The sequence below is a fragment of the Teleopsis dalmanni genome, chromosome 2 (genome assembly GCF_002237135.1).
Source record: "Teleopsis dalmanni isolate 2A chromosome 2, ASM223713v2, whole genome shotgun sequence".
In the NCBI taxonomy this organism is placed as follows: Eukaryota; Metazoa; Arthropoda; class Insecta; order Diptera; family Diopsidae; genus Teleopsis; species Teleopsis dalmanni.
Genome location: NC_051847.1, coordinates 244,750,242 through 244,757,828, shown reverse-complemented (window position 1 = coordinate 244,757,828; position 7,587 = coordinate 244,750,242).

The window sequence follows — 7,587 nt, the reverse complement described above, 5'->3', positions numbered from 1 at the left end:
ATATATATATATATATATATATATATATATATATATATATAGATACACATATATATTAAAACGGAAATGGTCATTTAACAAATAAATAAATTTTTTATTTTAATAAACTGCCAGAAAACAATCAATAAATTTGAAATTAAAATTTTTTTTGAGTTCATGTATAACAAGTTTTGAAAATGCATTTCCTGCTATTTAATAAATGACTTATTTTGCATATAACTTAATAGAAACGTGTAATCTAACAGCTTTTAGTTTTTAGTACCTTTACCATTTTTTATTATCTATGAATACATACATATATAATTTACGTTTTATTTTATTCTTTAATATGAACATATAAGTAATATAATTCTTTGGCGACCACATACATACATATACATTTTCATTTTATTAAAATTGTAGCATATATTATTATGAATTTACATTGCACTTACTTGTATGCTTCTATTGTTAATAATCGTATGAACTTCACGATATACATATGTATATTTAAAGACAAAAAAGATACATATGTATGTATTTCTTCTTGAATTAACTTACGCAACATAAAGCAGTCGTTCCTTTTTATAAATATTTAATGTTGAGCTAGAATATTAAGTTAAGAATGGATGGTGTTTTTTGTTATTTTTGTTAAAATATTACTTTGTCAGTCCTAGTGCACAAAGGCAGTGACAACACATAAAATACATCTACAGATAACAGTAAAACATAATCTCAATAAAATATAAATGATCTAACCGTAATGTAACCAATTTATAACTTGGTTCGGGAATTTAAAACATTACAGTTGCAAATACATATGTAGGTACATATGTTGATTAATTTAAAACTTAAGGTTCGTAGCCAAAAAGCATATAAAAGGTAATTTTGTCGGAAAGCAGAAAACATTTACAATCTCACATTTACATACATACACATAGCCAATAAACTCTGCGTACACCTTACGAATTTTGATATGTGATAAAGAAAAATAACATAAATAAATATTTTTAATTAAAATTTTTACATATATTTATTCTTTGAATTATTAAGTTTAAATAGCAAAAGACAAAAATTGTATTCGACTATTCATTCCAGAGATAACGGGATAAAAGTGTGCCTGCATGTAAAAATAGGCCCCATAAAGTCTGCGTACAGTTTGTTTGTTTAGAAACTACCGTTAATTTTTAAGCAGTTTGTTCTTATTTTTGCTCATTTGGTATTATTTAACATTTGAATTGAACATTTACCGATCTCAGTGATCAATTAATTTTTTAGTAGTAACTATTTTAAAGTATGGAATCAAGGGGAAAAGTAATTAGTGTGTACGAAAGAAAAATAATTATTAAACTATGGAAAGATGGAAAAAGTTTCCGCAAAATTGGTGAAACTATTGGAAGAACGCATTCATCAATCCAGCGCGTAGTGGACAACTTCAAAAAAAACCGGAATTTTAACATCTAAACCGCGTCCTGGGCGTCCAAAAGTTTTATCAGTCCGAGAAAAGCGAAAAATAGTCCATATGATAAAGATGAACTCTTTCATTACTTCTTCGAAAATTGTGAAATATATAACACAATCATTTAAAAAAAGTATTTGTGCGGAGACTGCTAGGAAAGTATTACATATAGCTGGATATCATGGTAGAGTCGCTAGAAAGAAACCATATATTTCACTTGTAAACAGGTAAAAGCGCGTTGAATTTGTAAAGAAATACATAAATAAACCTCCGGAGTTCTGAAAACAAGTGTTATTTTCAGACGAAAGCAAGTTCTGCATCTTTGGTATAAAAGGTCGTCAAATTGTGCGGCGGAAATAGGAGCGGCGTTTGAGAAACAAAATCTTGTTGGTACAATCAGACACGGCGGTGGAGGAGTTATGGTATGGGGTTGCATGGCGGCTGATGGTGCAGGTCAGTTGAAATTTATAGAACCGACAATGAATAAATGGGGTTATTTAAACATTTTAAAAAGAAATTGGAAACAATGTGCAGATAATTTGGGCTTACCCACGTCATTTTGGTTCCAACAGGACAATGACCCAAAACACACAGCGGAGATTGTTAAACTTTGGCTTTTGTACAACGTTCCAAGACAGCTTAAAACACCTCCACAATCACCTGATCTCAATCCTATTGAGCATCTTTGGGATTTATTGGAAAAAAGAATTCGTCAGCATGTGATAACAAGTAAAGAGGCTTTGCGGAGTACAATGCAAGCCGAATGGATGAAAATTACTGCTGAAGAAACTCAGAAGTTGGTTAATTCCATGCCAAATAGATTAAGTGAAGTTCTAAAACAGCGTGGTTACCCAACAAAGTATTAATTTAATAAAATTTAACTTTATTTTTATTATTTTTACCGATTTTATCAGTTTTTTTATAACTGTACGCAGACTTTATGGGGCCTATTTTTACATGCAGGCACACTTTTATCCCGTTATCTCTGGAATGAATAGTCGAATACAATTTTTGTCTTTTGCTATTTAAACTTAATAATTCAAAGAATAAATATATGTAAAAATTTTAATTAAAAATATTTATTTATGTTATTTTTCTTTATCACATATCAAAATTCGTAAGGTGTACGCAGAGTTTATTGGCTATGTGTATGTATCTCAATTGTTCCCTGTACTGTTGTACTGTTGTACTTACTTCTTAGATAGTTAAATGCCTAGTTTGAGCATCTACCTCATTGAGTTACACTTATACCTCAATTTCAATAAAATAAAAAAATTCTGATTTTATTTAAAATTAAAATTTTTTTTCCATCAGTTAGGTTGTATACTTAGGACACTATTATCTTTTACAGCATATATAATATTAGTTTTAAGTGTCAAATGTTTCTAACAGAGTTCCAATATTTTGTGATTTGTGTGTACATAGAGTATTTCGGGGACTGCCTACCTATTTAATCCTTTTAATTAATTTTTATGCTGTCTCTATATCAAACAAAGTAGCCATCTATGCTTTTGAGATGATTATTACAATAGATTAGTCAATATAGTAATAGTATACAAGAAAATCTTTGAACGCATTAATTGTATTTAAATATTTTCTGAAGTAAAAAAAAAAATAAAAATTTTGTTTCAATATCAATACTTAAATAAAAACTTAAGTATCTATGTTGGTATCTTTGAATATAATTATCCTTGTTATTTTTAAATAAATACAAACACATACATATAAAAATATTTTTTGTTAATAATTTCAATTAAATTTATTTTAGTTTAATTAGGTTTTTACAAAATTACTGCCTAGTAATTTGGTATTAGTAATTTACAATATTTATAATGGTATAAAAATTATTAAAAGTAAAAAACAATATAAACAAAAAATTAATTAGTATATCCTAAAAGTAAGTTAATAAAAAGTTATAATAATGACTATTAGTACATAAATTTTACTATATATTATTTCGTGTGTAATTGATATACATTTTTAAAGAATTTCATTTGCGTAATATTTTTATTATTATTGTTTATTATTTATATATGAAGTTGCATTTCAAATTAAACTGGCGATTTCAAAACTTCATACAACAACATAAGGTTCGATTCGAGTTTTTTTGTTAATTAAATACAATGATAACAGAAACACTTATATTTCATTTAATTATAAATGTATATAATATTTACAGAATGTTAGGACGTTACTTGAATAAAGATTATTGAATTTCGATTTTCGTATTTTATACAGTTCAAGACTCGTATTTCTGACTATATTTTTGTAAATATATGAAGCTTTCTCTTCAAAATACATACATATATTTTTAAAATTTAAAATAAAAATAACTGCTTATTCTTGTTTATTTTATATTACTGCAAAACTGTAGATTTGTTATTGCATGTTAAAGTATGTATTTGTGCGATTCCAATTTGATGTTCTCTGGGACTCGTTTAAGGGGTATTATTCAAACATTTGAAATATACTCTAAAGTCTGAATGGTTCACGTTTTTCGACTGGTGTAGTACCACGAGAAGTTCTGCGCATCGTTGAACTAAATGTTGGCTCAGGTGAACTCTTTCTTGGGGTTTGCATGCCTGATGGTGTTGAACTGCCACTTATATTTCGCCTGTAGGATCAAATGTTCAATATGTATTATTTTTTGAATTCAGTAAAAATAAAACTGTCAACATTGTAGTAAGTAAATAACGTAAAGTAATAAAAATAAAGTAATTTCGTTTAAAATACAATATGTAATTTCGGTTTTTTTTCACCTTTTACTTTTTTGTTATTAAGAACTTGAAATTCCTGTAATGTCCATAAAAAGAGAGCTTATAATTGTGAAGTATTCATTATATAACGATTATATCCCTCACTGCAAGAGATAATCGTAAGTAACGGATATTATCATAAAAAAAGGCAAGCAGGAAAATTGTTTAGCAAATAATTATCATGCATAAATATTTAGTATTATTAAAATTATTTTTTATTCGTTTTAAAACTAAGCTCTAAATTTCATATTTAATTTGAGAATAAAAAGTAAATAATTAAAAAAAAATATTATAAGCTTCACTCATAAATAAATAAAAACAAACGTATTAAAATTTTGTAAATTGATCAACTTGGTTAAATACGTTATACGTTTACTTGATTTACCCTGAACTGCTTGGTTGATTAGTACTTTTCGATGCTGTAAACTTGTAAGTGAAGAATTCGATGTATGATCGAATGATAGCACTTTAATGGGAATCCTTGATTGCTGGCTTTTAATTATTTAATATTAATTATAAACATAAATGATTTGTATATTATATTTAGAGTTTCAGAAAGAATTTAATTAAGTATTTTAAATAAATATCTTATAATAGTTACTTTAATGTTCTTAATTTATCTATATTTGAAGCCGAAACCTGTTAAAGCTGGTATACTGGATGATCTACTCATGCCTTCATTACTTTATATATTATTTGTTATCGTTGTTTTTATTTCTTATTTGTTAATAATTGCAATAAGTTGTTTAAGTGTTAAAATCATTATGTTGAATGCCAATTAGTTATTAGTTTTGAGAATGATAGATGTGGAGAGTTCATGTTCAGAAATATTAAATAAAAAAGTTAATCGGTTTTAGTTATATAAAATCAATAAATCAATCAATAAATTACTTTAAATAAGTAAAATACATTGATTTATAGTAGGAAGTATAATTTATATCAAATGAATAAATTAAAAATATTGAAATAAATCATAGTGTGTCATGTAACAATCTTGTACTTAGAGTTATAACTTAGCACATAATTTTCTCACGAAAACTACTAAATTATATCACGAAAGTTATGTGTCGCAAGAACATACATATAAACAAATTATATTATTGTTACGAATCATACTTTTTGTAAAATAAAAACATACTAATAAATAATTATCTGTGCAATGTTAACTATGTGATTTATTTCCAAAAAAAATAGTAATAATAAAGATATAACGATTTTTTTTTGTAATTATGATTAAAAATTTTATTTTGGAGTTGTTATTCTTCTAAATTATAGTTTAAATTTAAGAAAACATATATACAAATGTATCTTATATATAAAATTAACATTGTCAAAATGTTAGTTACCGTACTCCTCCGAAACGGCTTTACCGATTTTTACCAAATTTTATATGCGTATTCAGTAGGTTTGAGAATCGGCTACTATCTATTTTTCATACCGCTAAAGTGATTAGGGTGTCCCTATCCAGCAAAAATATCTTTATTGCTTTAACAAAAATTTTTTTATTTTTTTGACATAAATTTTTTTATATTTTTGAAAAAGAAAACTTGCTATGATATGAAAAGTTGTTGTCTATGAAAATACTGAATTCATAAAACTGCCCCCTAATTTCTGCACTATCGTTAATTCCCAAAATGCTCTCATTGACCGCGTATTTCCAGATGTACACATACAATACAATAGTACAATAATACGCGATTGGTAATTAAAAAATTGATGAAAAACATTATCGAAGCCACCATTTTGAATGGCAAGTTCCGAAACGAAAAAGTTTTATTGCCACGAATTCCAATGATTCTCACAGACATGCCAATTTAATTCAAACGCGTTCAATTTCCTATTAGATTGGCATTTGCAAAGACCATCAATAAGTCGCAAGGCCAAACGATGTCTGTTTGCGGTCTTATAAATAAAATTTCCATGTCACAATGTTAGTTACCGTACTCCTCCGAAACGGCTTTACCGATTTTTACCAAATTTTATATGCGTATTCAGTAGGTCTGAGAATCGGCTACTATCTATTTTTCATACCGCTAAAGTGATTAGGAATACTAAATTGTTCTTATATTCTTCATTTTATTTATTCTACTCTAAATGATTTTGTATGAAAGAGTATGTGAGGCAATATTTCTGAAAATGATGCATGGCTTTGTTTTTGTATATTTTTCCTAAAATATTTCCTAAAATATTTTTCCTGAAATATTCATATATACTTATGGTATGTACATACATATATGAATCACAAAAAATCACGTTTGACTGATTTGTTTAGAAAAATGAATAAGGATAATAATGGTTTAATACCACGTGCCGAATTCATATATGGAATAAGTACGATTATTTATATAATGTAGAATAACTAAATAATGTAGAATACCTATTATTTATTTTTTAAAGAATTTGACACTTCTCGAATGGAAATGGGTGCAGTGGCAGATCTTTTTGATCGTAATGGTGGAGACCCGATTGGCAAGAACGCAAACCAGCAACTGATTCAGATAAAATACATGATGAAGTTAAACGCCTTGTTATCCTTTGCACATGTCGACAAAAATTTCGCGTATTTCAAGTTGGCAAAGGGAAATATAGGGTTCGTAAAATACTAATTATCGGATCTTAAAGCTTAATACTCCATCTTCTATTTAAAACAATATTATTTTTGTATAAAACAGTTTGGCGACTCGACTCTCAAAAATTACGAATATTGCGAATATTGCGTAGCACAGTTATGGTTCGTGTAGGTGGCGGCTGGCTTGCACTTGATGAGTTCTTATAAAAAAATTTTCCTTGTCGCGGTAAGTAAATAGTTAAGAATTTTGTACTTTCTCATATTGAATAAACATAATTAAAATATTCATATGCTTATAATTAAAACATTTCTTTAGCGTAATATAACATTATTATTACATTTACATAACAAGCATAACATGCTTTCATAGTAAAATTGTACATTGTTCATTTCATAAATCATTTTAGCTGGTTTTAATGACTCGAGTGTTTTATTACAACTCTGCTCTACATAATCTATTTAATCATCCATACGTCAGTGAAAATACATATATATATAATTAATAATATATAATATATATAATATATACGGAAATGGTCATTTAACAAATAAATAAATTTTTTATTTTAATAAACTGCCAGAAAACAATCAATAAATTTGAAATTAAAATTTTTTTTGAGTTCATGTATAACAAGTTTTGAAAATGCATTTTCTGCTATTTAATAAATGACTTATTTTGCATATAACTTAATAGAAACGTGTAATCTAACAGCTTTTAGTTTTTAGTACCTTTACCATTTTTTATTATCTATGAATACATACATATATAATTTACGTTTTATTTTATTCTTTAATATGAACATATAAGTAATATAATTCTTTGG